Source organism: Ictidomys tridecemlineatus, chromosome 5 (assembly GCF_052094955.1).
Source record: "Ictidomys tridecemlineatus isolate mIctTri1 chromosome 5, mIctTri1.hap1, whole genome shotgun sequence".
NCBI classification, from domain to species: domain Eukaryota; kingdom Metazoa; phylum Chordata; class Mammalia; order Rodentia; family Sciuridae; genus Ictidomys; species Ictidomys tridecemlineatus.
In genome coordinates this window covers 118,842,935-118,862,096 of record NC_135481.1, presented here as the reverse complement: position 1 = coordinate 118,862,096, position 19,162 = coordinate 118,842,935, and the positions used below count along the sequence as shown (strand labels likewise).

General features: G+C 52.6%; 1 protein-coding gene and 1 long non-coding RNA gene across 11 annotated transcripts in view; one reads left to right on the top strand and one right to left on the bottom strand.

Moving 5' to 3' along the window:
• Eml1 (EMAP like 1) overlaps positions 1-19,162 on the bottom strand; it is a 161,879-nt gene that overhangs the window by 81,066 nt on the left and 61,651 nt on the right. Inside the window, exon 1 of one of the 8 annotated variants that reach the window (XM_040276057.2) lies at positions 4,242-4,351. The exons of the other annotated variants lie outside the window; for them this stretch is intronic. The gene's annotated coding sequence lies outside the window, so the exon portion shown is untranslated. Of the gene's footprint in view, positions 1-4,241; positions 4,352-19,162 lie in introns of those variants that run through there. 8 annotated transcript variants of the gene reach the window in all.
• Positions 1,171-18,380, top strand: LOC144377944 (uncharacterized). 3 transcript variants are annotated; one of them, XR_013439282.1, is made up of 4 exons: positions 1,171-4,567; positions 9,625-13,943; positions 14,899-15,624; positions 15,751-18,380. It is a non-coding gene; the product is annotated as an uncharacterized LOC144377944 (long non-coding RNA). The 3 variants fall into 3 exon arrangements; XR_013439283.1 differs by having other exon boundaries at positions 1,172-4,567; positions 9,625-12,685; positions 12,926-13,943; positions 14,899-18,136; XR_013439281.1 differs by having other exon boundaries at positions 1,172-4,567; positions 14,899-18,136.

Here is a 19,162-nt window from a genome sequence, read left to right as displayed (position 1 = left end):
TCATCCCAGTGATGAAAAAGTTAACTAACAGATTTTTTTTTTAAATTTTAGACTATATAATGGTAGTGGGGAGACCAAAAAAAACCAACCAAACAAAAAAACATGACATTACCCTAAGAAACCCCATATGACCGTTTAGGCGACACGGAGTTTAAAGCCAACAAAATTTCAGCTCAATAAGGAGAACACTGTTGGGATCCCTCTGGACCAGTGCTACCCTGGGCAACACAACTAACCCTGCCAGTTCCCTGCCAGTTCCCCAGTCTTTGGTGCTCGGTGTTGTAAGAGAGACTGGCCAACAAGCAACCACCGTGGAGACACAGAAGAGAGGAGAGGGCAGAGCAGGCCTCGCTCCCCCGACTCTCCTTCCAGTTCTAGGCATGAACCCAGGGCCTTGCACAGCTGGGTGAGCTCTCTGCATGAGCTCGCCAATCCCTTCCCACATGCATACTTTCCAGCCTTGAGGCAAACGAGGGATCGTGCTGCTGGGCAGAACCGTACTCCTGGGGACGGAGGAGCAACGTGCTTTAGAACCTGGCTTGTGCCAGGAGGGTCCAGTGCCAGACACCGTGATGGCAGCAGAGGCACATCCTGTCTCTGGGACAGCTGGGATGGGGGTGGGGGACCCAGGTCTTTTAATAATGGTCCTAGCAAGTCACACAAGATCACCAAATCCCAACCGTACAAGGAAAGATTAAAGCTTCGGAGGTGAGTGACCAGACGATGAGCCTGAGGACAGGACCTGGGAGAGGCCCGCTGCGCAGCCTCAATGATCATTTCACATGGAGACTACTGCCAGCCTTCCCTGAGAACCGGCTGTACCCTGAAAGAAGTTGGGTCATAAGCTGATTTAACAAAAAGCATCTAAAAGGTAGCTTTAATTTTTTAAAAATGATAACAAGGTCTCAAACTTTTCAGTAAATAGAATAAAAAAAAAGCTCTTTTAAGCTGGGCACAGTGGTGTACACCTGGTCCCAGCTACTCAGGAAGTTAAGGCAGGAGGACCACTTGTGCCAAGTTCAAGGTCAACTAGGCAACACTGCAAGATGCTGTCTCAAAAACAAGCTTATTTTTTTCCATTAACTTGCATATTATTTATTTCCTATTTAAAGTATTACCTGTTACTCACAAGACCCGTTACTCACTGACTTCTGAACTTACAGGTTTTGCTGAGATTCAGATAATGTTCCCTTGCCCTTGAGGACCTGTCCTGAACAGCTGAGATGAAAATCAGAAATGCACAGTTTAAACAGTCAAAATGCATCAAAGGGGCCAAAGCCACAAACTGCGGAGATGAGAACTTTCTGGAAAATACGCAGCTAGTGGTCCCTCCTCAGGAGGTCACCGTGGGTAAGTTCAGCTGGCCAAAGACACTTAAGAATGAAAACACATATGTAGGTTCTCGTAGAACCTCCCTCTGGTTCACTACCAGAAAGTGGAGCCACAACAAATGGACACCTAGAGGAATCTAGAGAATCTAGGAATCCCAGAATCTAGAGGAAGTTGAGATGGAGCCTTCTGCCCACGCTCCTTTTTTTGTGACTGGTATTGTAAATGTTTTTGCCCTTTTTTTAGTAATATTGTGGAGCTACTTTCTAAAAGTGCCATAACTTCTGCTTTCAGCCAAGATGGAAAAACAAGAACTGCATTTACCATCCTTACCTTGAGCAGTTAAAAGAAAACAAATCAAGAAAAACTACATCCAGCAAAGGTGTTCAAGACACTGGGCTTTAGACTGTGAGGGACGGTGATGGCTGAGAGACGGACAGAAGGAGTAGCCTGTGATGACCTCAGCATGCAGCTGGAGCTGGAGGTGCTGCTAGTTTCAGGGGAGGGGAGGCTGGTGGTATCCCTAAGTTGAAGTGACAGAGCTAAAAGGCCAGGTCAGCCACGGTGACTGGAGTCCACAGGGCAGGATGCTGGAGAGGGAGAGCTCCAGAGATGGGCAGACACAGAGTCTGCCACCCACAAGAGCTACAGAGAACAGCCACCAGGACTCAGGGCCAGGAACAGTGCGTGTCACCACCAGGCGGACTGTGAACCCCGTCACCTGAGAGCAATGGGCAGAGGACTCACATGCACTGCACTACACTAAATGCTACTGTGATCCCCACGGGCTGAAGCACAAGACCCAATGTGACCAAATGCTTCCAAGTAACTTAACCACCTCCCAGAACAAAGGTGGAAAATATTTACAGGAACATGAAAACACCCGCCCAGCCAGGCAGGCAGAATGCACGGTCCTGGCTTCCCGCAGAAATTACCAGGCAGGCAAAGAGGCTTGGAAACATGACCCAGTAAGGCACAGATGGACCTACAAACCCACCCAGAAGGAACAGGTGGGGGAATTGAGAGGAGAATTAAACAGCAACCGGGAGGACACGGATGTGTTCACGATGCTAGAGGAAGGAGAGATGCGGAGTAGAGACGTGGGGGACACACGTCAAAGAATAACTCAGCCCTCTAGAGCCTCCAGGACGCAGTAAGGCAAAGAAACAGCAACAGAAACGACCCGAACAAAACAGGGACAGCCGGGAAGCAGATGGAGGGACATAGAGCAGGCAAGCAGGTGGGGTTGCAAGGCTGTGTCATCAACAACAAAAAGCTATCAAGAAATAATGGCGGGGGCTGGGGATGTGGCTCAAGCGGTAGCGTGCTCGCCTGGCATGCGTGCGGCCCGGGTTCGATCCTCAGCACCACATACAAACAAAAATGTTGTGTATGCCAAAAACTGAAAAATAAATATTAAAATGCTTAAAAATAAAAAAAGAAATAATGGCAGGAAATTTCCAGTTTGATGAACATAATAAACCTACAGATCAAGAGGCTCTGTGAATCCCAAGAACGAGACACATGAAGAAAATGACACCAAGACAAACCAAAACCAGACTGCTTAAGACAAACCAAAACCAGACTGCTTAAGACAAGCGGTCAAGAGAAATTGGGTAAATGAGGGACAGAGGGGAGCTTCAACGGGAAAAGAACACGCACAGAAAACCTGCAGGTAACCCCGTGTTTCACGGTGAGATGCCGCACGCTCTCCCCTAGGATCAGGAGCAAAGCAGGGGGTCCCCTCCACCACACCTAGTTGACTTGGCACAAGTCCCCCTTGGTGTGGCAGGACAAGAAAAGAAAGCAAAAGGCACGCGGTTAGGAGGAAAGACATACAGCTGTCTTCCTTGCAGATGTCCTGCGTGTCCACGTCCACGCTCCTAATGAACCAAGGAAAAGCCCCCTGGAACTAGTAACACGGTCCTGATATGAGACTAAGATATCAAAGTCAGCCACTCTCCTGGAGGCCAACACTGAGCGACGGGAGCCTGAAATTTAAAATGTAATTGCAAAAAAAAAAAAAAAAAATGTAATCGTACTTACAACAGCACCAAGTTGAAATGACTACATGGAAATCTAACAAAATGTACATAAGGGACAGATGTGCAGGAAACCACAGAATTATGATGACAGAAATTCCAAAGAAATGGAGAGATGTTCCATGTTCATGGATTAGAGACCCAAATCTGTTTAGGATGCTAAATTTTCCCAATTTGATTGGCATATAACAAAACCCCAATCAAAATGCTAAAAAAGCCATTTTGTGAATATCGACAAGATAATTCTAAAGTTTATGGAGCAGCGATGCAACACTGAGAAAGAGCACAGAGAACAGGACCATGTGGCTTCAAGACCCCATGACGCTAGAGAGAGAACAGACACAGAGATGGATGGGACGGAAGGGTCCAGGACAGACCCCACCAGTGTGCCCGCCAGCCTTCCGCAAGGAGCGAAGGCCGTCTAGTGGGTAGAGGCGAAGCCAACCCTTCAGCAGATGGTACTGGATGCCCACGTGCAAAAAGGAAACAAGCCAGACCCAATGTCACCAGCCCCGACTCAGGCTGGGTGTGGCTCGGTGGCACAGCACAGTGCAGCCCGCGTTCACCACCAGCACCACAAAGAAAGAAGGAAGAGAGGGAAATTAGGAAGGAGTTAGAGTTTGTGATGCAGTGTGTCACACACGGGAGGGGGGAAACCAAAACAGCACCTAGTAATTAATATCGGGGACACCGACCTCAGAGAGAAAGGAGACGGGGACGAGGGAAGCACCCACAGGCCACCCTGTGAGACCCAAAGTAGGCAGAAGGAAGGAGCACTGGACCAGCAGGACTCGGCGGAACAGGAGGAAAACAACAGGGAGCTTACAAAACTAACCTGACTCTTGGAGAAAATAAATAAAATCCACAAACCTGTAGCCAAAGCGATGAGGAAACGAAGAGAGAAAAGACATGAAATATCTGATCAGCAACAAGAGAGATGACATCCCCACACCAACGGACACTGAAAGGATAAGACGATGTTAAGAATCTTAGCTGAAACAGACAAGCTCTTTTAAAGAAAGCGCCGTCCAGGGCCTAGGCAAAGAGACAAGCAGATGGCCCTGCGGCTGGAAAAGGAAATGGATTCCTCCATGGGAAAAAGGACACAGACGGAAGACCCTCCACAAATGTCATACGATGCAACACTGAGGAAGAGCACGGGCAGTATTGTCCCAGAGGCTCCTGCCAGCCAACAGGTAAGAGGGGAAATCGGGTATTCCAACTAGGTTAGAAAAGGAAAAAGAAAAAAAAAAAAGACTTTTTTCCATAGGTGACACGGTTGTACAACTAAAAAATCTGCTGGTATCTACTAGAAATCTTCTGGAACTTTTGAGTTTATCCAGTTTACAGGAAGAAAGGTCAACCCAGAAAAATAAATTGCATTTCCATATCCTTGCATCAAATAATTGAAATATTTATTATAAAATAAGAAATGGTTAGGGATCCATATGATAAAAGGTGTTTAGGATCTGTACACAGAAGAGAAACATTACTTCTACTCTCAGAAAACACTACTGAGAGAAATCAAAGTCTTAAATAGATGGAAGATTTGTTAAGACAGCAGTTTTCCTTGCAGAAAAATTAAATCCATCACTTCAATGTAGTCTCAATCAAAATTCCAGCAGCATTTTTGTAGAATTGAAAAGCAGATCCTGAAACGTGCATGGAAATGCTGAGGACCTGGAAGAGCCCAAGCAATTTTGGAGGATGAGGCTGAAAGATGAGCACCCGACTCAGTCGCTGCAGAGCCACAGTGATGGGGCTGTGGGGTCTGGGGGAGCAGATCAACGCATGGGGACAGGGAGTGAAGGAATGCACCCTGGTGTACGTGGACCACGGTAAAGGGAATTCAGTGGAGAAAGGAGTCTTTCCATTAAATTAGGCTGGGACAATGATAGAGCCACACTCAGAACAATGCCAACCCCCTGTCACCATGTAAGCAAATTAACTCAAAATGGATCACAGACCTCATGCAGGACAGGAAACAGTAAGACTTCCAGAAGGAAAGGTGATGACCATTGTGGCCCACTTAGGCAGCCGTCTCTAGATGGGATGACAGGACCCCACTCCACAAGAGAAACGAGACAGCAAGTGGACCTTCATCAGACTCAAGCGCTGCCCTTGAAGAGGTACAGTGAGGAGGGTGGAAGGCAGGCCACAGAACAGGGGACGTCTGCAGGTCACGCTCCTCAGCCAGAACTGGACCCAGAACGCAGGACCCAGAATGCAGGACCCAGAATGCAGGAGGAGAACAAACAATTGGTTTTATTTAAAAATTTTTAGGTCTTTCTTTATTCATTTTTGTGTGGTTCTGGGAGTGAGCCCAGGGCCCCTCGTGTGGACGGCAGTGCTCTATCACTGCATGACATTCCTATCTTTTTATTAAAAAAAAAAAATTAAGACAGGGTCTCAAGCCTGGGTACCCCCAAGCCTTCAGACCTCATGGTTCAGCCTCCCAAGTAGCCGGGGTTACTGATGGCAAAAAAGCTCAACACCATGTCGCAGGGAACCCAAACTAAAACCAAAATGTGTTATCGTCTCATACCCACCAGAAGGTCTGAAAATGAAGACTGAGCACACGAGTGCTGGTGAGAGGGTAGACGCTCGGAACTCTGGCCCAGGAAGAGCTGTGACCTGGTACAATCACTTTCGCAGACAGCTAAATGCACAGCTGCATGATCCACGGGCTCCGTCCCTAGGTACTCACCCACAACCAACGAGGGCTTTGACCCCCACCAGGGCTTGGACACCAATGTCCAGAGCAGCCTCATCTCCAACAGCCCAAAGCTGGAAACCGTCCAGATGTCATCAACAAGTAAATGCAGACACTGTGGCATGTGCACACCGCGGTGCCCAGCAACGCCAACACGACACCCCAACAACGGACAGAGCTCACCATTACCAGGCAGGTAGAAGAACCCGAGCACGGGGTGCACAGCCCACCACTGCGTCCAAGGAGCACTGCAGGAAGGGCACTCATGGACAGTGACGGGCAGTGGAGGGGCCAGGCCCACGAGGGGCACAAAGAAACCCCAGGGGAGGGGAGGGTGTCCTTGCTCTGGCTATGGTCATGGTTCCACAGTTGGGGACATATCAGAACTTATCAAACTGCTCTGTTCAGTAAGTTCAGGCTGTACACCAATGGCACCTCAGGGGAAGGAGCAGCGAGAAAGTGGCCTTTTTCAGGGAAGGGGACAGCCGGGGAGGGGCAGGGCAGGAACGGGGAGGGGAAAGCATGTTGTGAGTGACCCAAAAAGCTTCCCCGGGGGCTAGAAGGATCAAAAACCCTTCGTGGAACAATGCAGAGTATTAAAAGTAAGAACACATCCAATTGGGGCAAAGAAAGGGAGGTGGTGAATCGAACTGTTTCTGGGCCTGAAGGTTACCAGATTTTTTTCTTAATCGTCCTAAGGAGAAGCGCGAGGGCCGGAGCTGCCCGTCCCAGAAGGCAGAGCAGGGCACGCTCCCCAGCGCCTCCACACTCAGCCCAGCTTCAACGCCCCCTGCAGCTGCGAGCTCCAAGCTGCACACGACGGGAAGCCTCGGCCCAGCTGAGGACACAGCGCCCAGCATGTGCAGGGAGCTGGCATGGCACCCGTCCCCGTGCCCCACGGCTCCACTGGTTCTCTGCTGTCAATGAACAGTCAACCCGAGTCCTCGGCTGACGTTCAGATCTACCCAGGGCCATTTGCCTCTTCACATTTAAAGCCCAGCCTCACACTGCCAGGCCAAGACAGGCTGGAAAGCCGGGCCCAGGGGTCTTCAGGAGCAGCGCCACTGCTGAAGAGCATCCACGGACACACGGACACTCCAGCTCTCTGACTCCTTAAAGTGCACTTTAAATGCTTGAGCCGTCGGAGATTCCAAGTGAAACTGTGCAGTTTGATCCTTTCTTGGAGTGCCATTTGAGGCCCCACCTGAAATGTGAGCCACAGGCAAAAGTGGAGAAAGCAGGTGGGACGGACGATCACCCTAACCTTGAACATCCAGAGCCGTCAGAGGCCCCTAGAAAGCCGAGTGCAGGAACCTCTGCCCTCGACAACAGCACATGCTTGTCTTTGCACTTTCAACCATTTTGTTGGATAACAAAAAGGGTTGGGTTGTTTACGCAACCTAAAAATGGGCACAAGCCTTAAATGAAGTTCCCAGGAAGATGGACCAATGGCCACTGAGCCTAGGACAAGATGCTCCTGGTCAAGAGTCAGTGGGATGCAAACTAAAATCACCACGAGCTGCCCCTTCCCAGACCAGACCTGCTGTGACCAGGAGAATTGAAGCCAGGGGGCACGGGCAGCACCCAGGAAAATGGCCCTGCAGCCTGGCTACAGGATCTCGGGGGCAGCCCCCGTGGGAGGCACTACATGGTTTCATGAGAATACATGGTTCCCGTGGTTCCAGTCCTCAGAGCCCACCCTGCAGGGCTGAGAGTGGACGTAGAGGTGTGCACACTCCCAGAGCCACTGCAGAAAAGCTCACAGCAACGCAAAGGTGGAAACAGACCATGTCCTTGAATAGATGGTGGATGGCCAGCACGGGCTGCAGCCACACAGGGAATGCTATGCTGCCATAAAAAGGGATAACGTCCTGATTCTTGGTATAGCAGGACAGACCTTGAAAACAACCACTAAGAGAAATAAGCCAGTCACAAAAAGACAACTACGGGATTCCACCTACATGAAATGTCCAGAGCAGGCAGATTCATAGAGAAAGAATGTGGACTGGAAGTTACCAGGAGTGGGAGAGGGAAGAAGGGGGTTACTGCTTCATAAGCAGAGCTGTTTGGGGTGAGGGAAGAATTAGAAATAGAGATGATGCCGCTCAGCACTGGAATGTGATCTACATCATGGGCTGTACACTGGAAATGCTTAATATCTCAAGTCTCGTTATACATTTTATCTCAATTCAAAAACAGCCAAATAATACAGGCATTCTAAATAACTGGCTCTCAGGAAAACGATGTATTCACTCACTGTCCACTCAACCAGAGGGGGAAAGGCCCTTGTGCACAGAGACCACCGGAGGCACAGGGGCACAACCTTGGAAGACACAGGATGGCACAAATGAGCACAGGGCCAGAGCCATGATGAGCGAGAGCCATAACCCCATAACCTGCCAACTGCCCTGAGACGGACACCCAGACGGTCGTAGTACCAGCAGCTTCAATGCCCTCCACATACTTCTCAGGCAAACATCCTGCAGGTGACACCCCCATTCAGAGGCTACATATGCCCTGCAGGCCTCAACACCCGGACTTCCCCGGGTCCACCTGCTGGGTCCACCTGCTGGGTCCACCTGCTGGGTCCAGGCGCGGGACCAGGTGGCTGGCTTGCCAGGGCTGCCACAACAAAGTCATATGGAGCCAGTGGCTTCCGCATCAGCAATGTGACTTCCTGTGCTCGCTGTGGCAGCATGTACAATACAGAGAAGATGAGCTTGGCCCCTGTACAGGGATGGTCTGCAGATCCTGAAGCGCTCCATGCTGTTTCTCACGCGGGTCAGAATGGCAGCTATCAACAGACAACAGTAAGTGTCGGCGAGGACGTGGGGGAACGGGCCAGAGGAGCCTGCACCGGGACCTGCCTGAGAGTCCTCCCCACTGTTCTAGCCCTGGCCTTGCTTCTGGGCTCTGGCTACCACCACGTTCTGGTGTGTACCATGTTCCCAGGCACACAGCTGTCCTCCCTTTGGCACCAGAGTGGACTTCATCTTGCTTCTCTCAAATGACCTCTGAGATGGAATTCTTTTTGCCCTAAGTGTGTTGTTTTTTAAGAAACAGGATGACACAAAATTGGATTAGTATCATACTGGTGTATGGCCTTGGTGTCACTCAAGTCCCTGGACAAAGGGCAGCGTCCACAATGCTGGGACAGGAGCAGCAGGACTCCACTCCACAAGCAACAGGGCGCATGGTAGAGTGAGGACCCTCCAGGGGCCAGATTCAGTGCTCTGCAGCACTGAGAGTCAGGACTCAACCCAGCCCTCCCCGAGGCAGCCATGCCATTAGGCCTGTCCCCTCCTGCTCAGAGCCAGGGCACGGAGGCAGACGCCCCAGGCTGAAGACCTATCACATAGAGAGTGGCCAGCTGCCCTCTCCCCCACAACTGCCCCGGGTTTCCCTGCAGTGGTAAGCAGGGGCTCAGCATGATCGCTGTACATTTGAGAGGAAAGACTTCTCAAAAAGTCCATGTTTGTAAACAGACACCTTTTATCTAAAGTTATTCTTTATATGAAAGAATCTCTGTTTTCTCTCCAGGTGCATATGACAGCACTGCTCCCACCGTGGCCTACCGAGCAGGTTTCTCAGAAGGGTACTGAAGTCTGCGGCGTCCATACACAGGACCGGGGCTGGCTGGTCATGAACTCAGGGACTTGGAATAGGCTTCTAGAAAGTGCTCGGCATGGCTCCTATGCCAAGCAAGACAGTCCCGTGCTCAGGAGCTCTGGGGCTACCAGGGACAACACAGCAGCATTAATTGTCACAGACAACAGCGAGGCAGGGCCAGAGCAGAGGGTCCTGGGGATGTGGGTGAGGTGTGGGGTCTCTGTGGTCAGGATGCTGTCCCACCTGGCCTGTAGGTGGCAGGAGCAATAGCTTGGCCTCCAGGACCTGGGTCTCCCCATAGAAAGCAGAAGAGGCTGGGGCGGCGCTCAGTGTGGATCCCTAACCCTGCTAGAAGCCCTGGGTTCCACCCCAGCTGCACAAAGACATGCCAGGGAGGAGCATGGAGCGGAGCCCAGGGAAGTCCTCGGCACCCGCAGCCTCTGTCACCTCAGCCTGGGACAGTCAGGTGACAATTCCTGGAAGAAATGGTGCCCAGTTTGTGTAAGAGGGGTAGAGTATGATGCCCAAACCACCAGGCAAAGTCCCCACAGCACCCCCAGTCTCCCAGCACAGGCTCCAGGGAAGTTCCTGCTCCTCCCCCACTGGATGGCAGGGACCTTGGATGTCTCTGCACCCGTTGCCCAGAGCCTGGTAGCGGGGTTGGCACGCGGCACTCAGCGAGAGAGAACCAGCCCCTCCAGGTGCTCAGAGTCATGGTCCTGGCACGCCCGCCGCTTCCTTTGTTTCTACACCGAACACAACGGCTGGGATGGGCATCACTGATCGTGAATACAATGCTACAGATCACAGAAATTCAGGCCCAGAGAGGGCGCGCCAGCCCCAGAGCCCATGCAATCTGAACCAAGCCACGTGAAGCCAAGCCCTCGGTCCTCCTGCTCCAGCTCAAGCACCTGGCTCTGGTGCCCAAGCCGTCTGGGCTGCAGTGTGACGACGGCAAGGTTGCCACCACCCACACAGGGTGGAACTCACTCTGGCATAAGGAGAGAAGCTGCTCTGCTGGCAGCAGGGCCTCGCGATGGCAACGTCATAAAGAAGAAACCGGCTGGCTGCAGCCAGTGGACATCTTCAACTAGCCTCCCCACCGCATCCTGGAACTTAAGGGCCGCAGGGCCTGGGGCTCAGACCAGAGAGCAGAGGGGTGAGTCGCTACCCAGAGGAGATGGTGCTGCAGAGTGGCAACCGGGCCTGCCGAGGCCTGGCGCCCAGTGTGGATCCAGAAAACACAGATGGACTGGACTGGAGACAAGCAGCCTGCCTGATGGGCAAGGCGGGCCAGAGAGGAGGAGCACGGAGGAGAGGCTGGAGAGAGGCTGCAGCAGCCCGCAGTGGGCTGAGAAAAAGAAATAAGAGACTCGGCGGAGGGAGAAGAAAGGCAGGCCTGTGTGGAGTCGGCGTCCTCCGCTGCTGACCTCAGCCTGCAAGGTAAGCTGGAGAGGATGATTACTACAGTTCCAATCACTGAATGCTGTCAAGTGACCACTCGTCATTGCCAGGTCCCTGCCACACGTGTGCACTTGTGTTCTCACACACACTCCTGCATTTGATATCCAAAAACACCACTGATGATGGAGCAAAGCCTCAACAGATAGAATTTAAAAACAAGGGTCTCTCGAGTCCCAGGGAGTCCTGACCAAGGGAGGACATGCTAGCCTGCCCTCTGCTTGGAAGCCAGGGCGTCTACTACCATCATTTGCAACGGCGCACAGGAGCGAATGCCTTTGTTCAAAAAAGAGCAGCCGGGTCTCTCCCGCACCCTGAGCTATCCTCAGGCTGATTGCTCAGGGCTCGCAGCGACTCCTGTCTCCGCTGTGCCCGGACCTGCTTCTTGACTCACCGCCCCCCTGGGGGTGCACTCCAGCCTAACCACAGACGTTCTCCCTGTCAACAGCCTGTGGTTAGCCGCAGGAGCACGCTGCAGAGCCCACGGGCTAAATGAGAGGAGCCGTGCAGACCCTGCTCTGCAGGCTCTCAGACCTGCCCCTGCTCCAGTCCCTGTGTGTTGACGGTGTAGAATCTCCAGAGCAGGAAGAGACAGTGTACCCTTCCTCCCAGAGCCCGACGCCGCGGGTCCAATAAAGAGAAAGGACTTTGGGGTCAAAGGACCTGGTGTCCTAGCACCCTGGCAAGTCCGTCAACACCAGACACTCTTCATCTGTGCACAAGAGACCATGACCCTGTTCCCTGGACTCGGAGAGGCTCAAATGTAAAAAGCAGGAAAAATTTAAAGGTTGATTCAGGAGTCCCTGCGAGGATGGCCACGTCGGTAATCACCCAGCCCATCTCGACCTCCCAGTGAGGCTGGGGGAGGGCACTTCCAAGGCAGGTGGCGAGTCACTGGAAGAGGGCGAGCTTGCGGACAGAGTGGCCAAGATCTGCCACACAGGCCTCCTCCGCTGCCCCCGCCTCCTGCACATGACACACAGCTACTTCCATACGCACTGGAACTTGTGTGTTGGTGGAGGTGTGCCCAGGCGAGGCACAGTGCCACTCACTGCCTGTGTCCCCACCTGCTGTGAGAGGCCTGAGTTGTGCTTGGGAGTGGGCTGGTTCAGAAAGCCCACCAGGCTCCCGGGAAAGACCTACACCACGTCTCTGGCCTGCTCTCGCCTGCACTTCTATCTGAGCACCCAGAACTGCTTTCAAAGGATCCATCCCAACAGGAAGACAGCAAGACAGATGACAGGTGCTGAGGTGTCCCAGTGTCCTGGCTCTTGCTCATCGCCCTTAAGTCCTCTCCCTGTGAGCTGCTGACAACCAAGAGCAGGACCCAAAGATGCAGGCTCCTTCTTCTAGAGGCCACACAGCCACCACCCAGCGCAGGAGCAGCATGCACACAGCTTGCTCTCCGGGACTGGGCGTCCAGTGCTTAGCTAAGATGAAATGCTGTGTCCACCCCACCCTTCTGAAAACAGACTGAAGGACGCGGCGTGCAGGCAGGGCTGAAAGTTTCAAGCAACGGAGTTGAAGACAGGTGAACCTACAACACCCAGCAGGCTAATGTCCCCAGCACGTGACAGCATCTGGCCGCCTCACGCTCAGTCTGTGCCCAGCTCTTCATCCCCCTGGACGGGCACAGAGCAGTGTGCGCCACAGCAGTCTGGGTGGCAGGCGAGCCACCTGCAGGTCACAGGCAGGGGGCTAAGAGTCCCTCTAACTGGTTATTCTTTTTATTTGTCTTGATTTTCATTTTTATTTTGCTAATCTCTTGCAGTGTTGGGGATGGAACCCAAAATCCTGTGCATGTGCCTCATGATCCTAGACAAATGCGCATCAAGAAAGATCTTCAAAAGTAAAGGAAAGCAGAATAATGAGCCTTCCCACCCCAGGGGAGGCCTGGCGCTGGGCCACTGCTCAGGATGGGCTGGGCTCACCCTGGGGTGCAGAGTAGGCAGGGGGAACGCCCGCCAGCCTCGCCCCACTCCCAGGTCTGCCGCACACTCACACCATGGGGGAAAACCAGCAGACACCGCCACCTGAGCCACACTGCTTCAGTCCTAAGAGGGAGACCTCCAACTACCCTGTTCCTGCCACCACAGTGCCAGGCCCCGGTTCTTATCTAAACCCACAGAGAAGACAGGGGCGCTTCTGACAGTATCAATCTCACCTCTGCCATCCCACCTAACAGAAACCGTCACTTCCAAAGCCACCCGTAACCCTATTTCTCATTGTTTATTGGTACATTATGTTGTACACAGTGGTGGGACTTGTTACATATTCCCATGTTAACACACCCTCTTAGTATAAAGAAAGGAGGGTAAAATTTCCAAGAATCGTGAAACCAGAGATGGGAAAAGAGCCACCCCCCTTTTAAAAGAAAACATTCGGCTGGGAAAAGGAAATATAGACGGTCATTGGTATTTGTACCACCCTTTACAGACGTAAGTGTGGATGAGCTCAAGAACAAACCACATAGTACACAGGCTGTGCTGCTCACAAAGCCACGCTTAGGGTGCTACACTTAAAAGCATGTCTGAACCATATCCAAACAATTAGCTGAAGAATTAAGATTCTGTGCTTTTCTCTGCTCTCTTTGTGGCTCCATTGGACCAGGAAGGCCCAGGGCCTTCCCCTGAGCCTGACACCTCTCTTGATGAGAGCTTTTTGTCCTCGTTGGGCAGGTGCACATTCCCCCTGGGCAAACCCTCAATTCAACCTCAGCTGAAATCTACAGCCAGAGCACCTTGAGCTCCAGGTCTTGCCCATGCCAGGCACGTGCACCTGGAGTACAGGTAGGTAGGTGGGTAGGTAGGTGGCAGGTGGGTAGGTGGGTGGATAGATAGATGAATAGGTGGGTGGGTAAAGTGAGTGGATAGGTACGTAGGCAGGTGGGTGGGTAAGTAGGTGGGTAGGTGGATAGGTGAGTAAGTAGGCGGGTGGGTAGGTAGGGAGTAGGTAGGCAGGTAGGTGGGTAGGTAGGTGGGTGGGTGAATAGGTGAGTAGGTAGGTGGATGGGTAGGTAGGGAGTAGGTAGGTGGGTGGGTGAATAGGTGAGTAGGTAGGTGGATGGGTAGGTAGGGGGTAGGTAGGTAGGTGGGTGGGTGGGTGGGTAGGGGGTAGGTGGGTGAGTAGGTAGGTGGGTAGGTAGGTGGATGGGTAGGTGGGTGGATAGATGGGTAGTTAGGTGGGTGGGTAAAGTGGGTGGATAGGTTGGTGGGCAGGTGGGTGGGTAGCTAGGTGGATAAGTGGGTGGCTGGGAGGTAGGTAGATGGGCAGGTATATAGGTGGGCAGGTGGGCAGGTAGGTAGGTGAATAGGTGAATAGGTAGATAGGTAGGTAGATAGATGGGTAGGTGGGTAGGTACGTGGGCAGGTAGGTAGGTAGGTAGGTAGGTGGGTAGGTGGGCAGGTGTGTAGGTAGGTAGATGGGTAGGTAGGTAGGTGGGTGGGCAGGTAGGTGAGCTGGTGGGTAGGTAGGTGAATAGGTAGGTAGGTGGGCAGGTGGGTAGATGGGTAGGTGGGTAGGTAGGTGGGCAAATAGATGAGCAGATGGGTAGATAGATAGGCAGGTAGATGAGCAGGAGGGTAGGTAGGTGGATAGGTAGGTGGATAGGTAGGTAGGTGGGCAGGTAGGTGAGCAAGTGGGTAGGTAGGTGAGTAGGTAGGTAGGTGGGCAGGGACAGGAGTGTATGTGCATATGAATGTGTGAACTTGAGACATGGAGTGACTCCTGCCTCTCTCTTCCCAGACTCTGCTGACTTTGTTCAGTCAGTCATTAATCAACCTTGGAGTGTCCTTGACTGGTTCCATTTATCAAACACCAAATCCTGTTAATTCTAGACATCTGCATATTTAGAAAATTTAAGACCTTCCAAATATCTATAGATTCCACCTCCAATGTCCCTTCATTGGTTTGATCCTGGTCATTTGCTTCTGGACTCCTGCCACGGCCTCAACTGGTTTACTTGCCCACAGTCCCACCAGTCCCTTCCCATCCCTCTTTGTGATGTCACGGTGATCTTTCTAAAACAAACGGGATCGGCTCATGGCCCTGCTTGACTTCTGCAGTGGGGTCTCTGCTGTCCATGGGGCGAGGCACTCAGCACTTGACCTGAGCCCCATGAACCTCGTCGGCCCCACCCTCTGCCCAGCTCCTGGGCCGGCCTTAGTGCGCTCCTGTGGTTCTCAGGCTGTGCGCTCTCCTGCTCTCATCTCTCTGCCTCGTGGGCATGGCCCTCTCTTCTTCACCTGACTTCCTTCTACCCTTCCCAGCCCAGACACTCCCCTAGTCACCACCACAGGAACAGCAAGCAGGGCTCCCTCCCCCAGGACAGGGCCCTGCTCACCAGGCACGGTCACAGCCCCTTCTCTACCAGACCTGGGCGCCAAGAGCGCCGGGCCTGTGCTGTCGGTTTCCGGGGTCCTCCCCACCTAGCATGCCACCCGGCACAAAGCGGCCTCCAGGATACACCCAGTGAGTCACTGTTTCTTACCCTTAATGGTAGGGGCAGGCCCCGAGAGTCCCCAAAACCCTTGAGGTCAAACGGCTTTTGTACTAATACCAAGATGTTATTTCCTTTGTGCCCGCTGCACCCGGCAGAGTGCTGTGCACTGTAGCTGGAGCCTCCCGGGAGCACCTGTCCACTCGGGAGAACAGCCGACAGAGGGCTCAGAAAGACAATGGTGTTTGGTGCCCATGAACTTACCTGAGCTTTCCAGAAAAAAACAGGAGAACTTCGGGGAACTTGCGTCAGTCTCTGTGGGCGTGACAGCTCCCCCGGCCTCAAGTTTTCTTGACGACACCAGTGGTGATGTCAACCCCCGTGATTTTCTGGATCATCTGCATAATCTGAATCTGTTTCTTTTTTTCTTTCTTTTTGTATTGAGGATTGAACCCAGGGACACTCTACCACTGAGCTACCCGCCCCCTAGTCCTTTTTGTTATTTTGAGACACTAAATGGCTGAGGCTGGCCTCAAACTTCCAATTCTCCCACCTCAGCCTCCTAAGTCACCGGGATTTCAGGCATGGGCTACGGCACCTGGCTCCACCATGTTACAAAAGCTTGTATCAGAAAAGAGCCATTTAAATGCAAGACAGACCACAGGCTTGAGAGCCACTGACCTACAGGGCCAAACTGAAGGGTGTGCAGCAGAAAGACATCAGGCAGTCACGGTGCCTTCAAAATGCACCCTTCTTCTCTTAGCATCAGCCAGCAGTGAGCCCCGGCAGGTAGGGCGCACCTGATAGCCTAACCCTAACCCTAACCCCAGCAGGTAGGGTGCACCTGACAGCCTTTCTGCCCCACCCCCCTTTCCCCACTTCAAACCAAACATTCACCTCTCAAGTTGGCCAAACTTAGGAGAAAGCCTGGGGACCAGGAATCTGCGCTCCAGAGGTCAGTGGCCCCTGGTCACTTGGGCAGAGTGAGGCCTCCCTCCAGCCTCTAAGTTCCCGGCGGGTGCTGTCACCTATAGCATACAGAGTGTCCACTGCCTGTGGACAGAGTGTCCTGGGATGCAAATCAAATGGACAGGTCCTCCAGTGGTGCCCCTGTCCTCGGGCATACATACCCAGGCTGCACCTTGAAGGGCGGGGGCACAGCCTGAGGCAGAGGGACAAACACAGCACAGGACCCCAGCGGGAGGCCAGAGCCAGGAGGACTGTCTGCAGCCAGCAGTGTCACTGGGAGCCCTGCCCACCAGGCTCTCCTGGGGCCGCCCCTCCTCTACACGGAACCCGTGCTGGAGTGGCCCAAGTCATTATCTTCAAACCATAAAGAAGAATATCTCAAACACCCTAAAAATCCCCTTGGCTCTCACGCCCAACACAGCGATGTGCAGGCTCCTCACTGGTCCCCGCGGAGCTCTCCTCCTGAACCAAGCCCACAATGGAGGCTGTTCTTCCGGAACGCAGGGGTGTTGCCCAGAGCTGATGGCGCTGGCTATCTAAGACCAGGCTCATTCATCCCCTTCAACAAAGAAACACAAAGGGAAACCATTGTTTCTATAAGAAAAATAGAACAATTGTTAATTTCTCTAAAACTAATCACTGTTAATCACGACACAAGAGGCAGTACCACTGCTGTGCTAACATCCACAGTTCTCAAACAAAACCTCACAGATCTTGGTTTTAGCATGGGGGAAAATTCAAGCTCACAGACACCAAAACGACCAGGCATTGCTCAGCCATGAGCTATGGGTTCCACAAGAACATTCTGGAATCAAGTCGGTTTGAATACAGATTCTGCCCCTCCCTAGCTGTGTGACCTGGAGCAGTTTACTTTGCCTCTCTGAGCCTCAGCTGTTCTAGCTGTAAACCTGAGGGGGCCCATCCTTCCCCAGGACTGCAGGAAGGGATGACAAGCACATACACTAGCAGGCACTGGCTGTTTGTCTTTGCAAGAATAAGGCCCTCAGAGTCCCACCCAGGATGGCACTCCTATTGGGGAGTGCGATCCGCAGCCTGGGAAAGGACCTACATGCTTCCACCACTGGGTGGGAGTCAGGACACGGGCACCACAGCCTGGATGAGCCATGACAGTGGCTGGTCTGACCACGCCTGTCTCCCATTCACTGATCCACTGGAGGAGAGTGCACAATCTCAACCCTGTCCCACTGGCCTTCCTTTTGGAAGGTTTGTTATTCTTCAGTCTCTTCTGAAATGAGTTTCGTCCTGATCTTGTTAGGTCCTTTACATGAAAATGAGGACAAATCTACCTTGCCTTCGGTGTCCCCAACTCTTAGAAGTCATGACCTCACAGCCGCTGTGGAAGGCAAACGCACAGATCTGCGTCACCGGCTCCAGATCTGGGCCGGCAACTGCAGTCTTGAAGCCAGTGGCCCCAGCCAGCCGAGAAGGGGTCTCCCGGCAGGCGAGGTGTGCTCTGGCCACCAACCTGGGTGCCAGCAACCTCACCGCAGGCGCAAAAGGGACTCTCAGGTCAGGTTTTCCAGAGCATAAAAATAAACATCCAATTTGTCTGAACTCCAGCCTGCATTCCATCGTATTGGTGGAATCTGACCACTAATTGTTCATTAGGATCAGTCTAATGACCTGCAAGTCGACAGTCCTCTCCCAACGCCACGGTTTTTAACAGGCTGGTTGTTTTGGCTACTCCACCTGTTTATCTTCTTCCACAACGACACTTTTATGTACTTCCTATGTAAATGTGTTTGCTAGGGCATCTGAATTTTGCCTTGAAGACAATAATTAAAAAAATAAAAGCTAAGCCACAGCTTTATATTTTCCCTTAAATCCAAAGCCGGCCCTTCTCTTGCATGAGGCCGTCCTTTGTTCTCCCTCACTGGAAACCCAAGACCAACAGGGTTGGCGTTTCAGAGCACACAAAACTGGTTCAGCCCTACCCATAATCCTTCTGCTGGATAACAAGATTAATCATCTTTCCTCAAGAAGGGGCGCTAACAAAGAGTCTGGGGTAGCAGGCCCTTCACTTCAAAGGGCAGCACCCTATGTGCGTGGTCCCGAGGAGGACAACCCGGAGCCAGAGCCGACAGAGTGGAAACAGACGCTTGGCAAGCTCGTTAGCAGCCCCTCTGCCACTCCCACTCTCCACATACTGACAGAGAAGGGCCGCACTCAATTCTACGCGCCCACTTGCTTGCAAAACCAAGTGACAAAGCGGTTGGCAACTGAGGCCCAGGCAGAGGGCCCCGAACTACCTGCAGCCTCTGCTCACAGGTTGTCCTGACCCCTGACGTTGTCAGCAGCCTTGTCTGCCTATCCTTCATGCTTCTTAATCCTGACACCCTGAGTCCCTCACAATGCTAGGGCCAATGCACCCGAGTGAAGGGACAATGGGCTGCAGGAGGACCCCAGGCAATGGCGAAAGGGTGGCGGACAGGCGTGGAGCAGAGGAGAAACGCTGACAGACACCTTTTTGCTTGTCCAAAAGGCCAGATGGCTTGTGAGCCAGGACAACCCTAGTCCAGCAACCAGAAAGGAGTGACCCCGGGGACGTGATTCAGAAAAGAATCATCAGCTACATTTTTA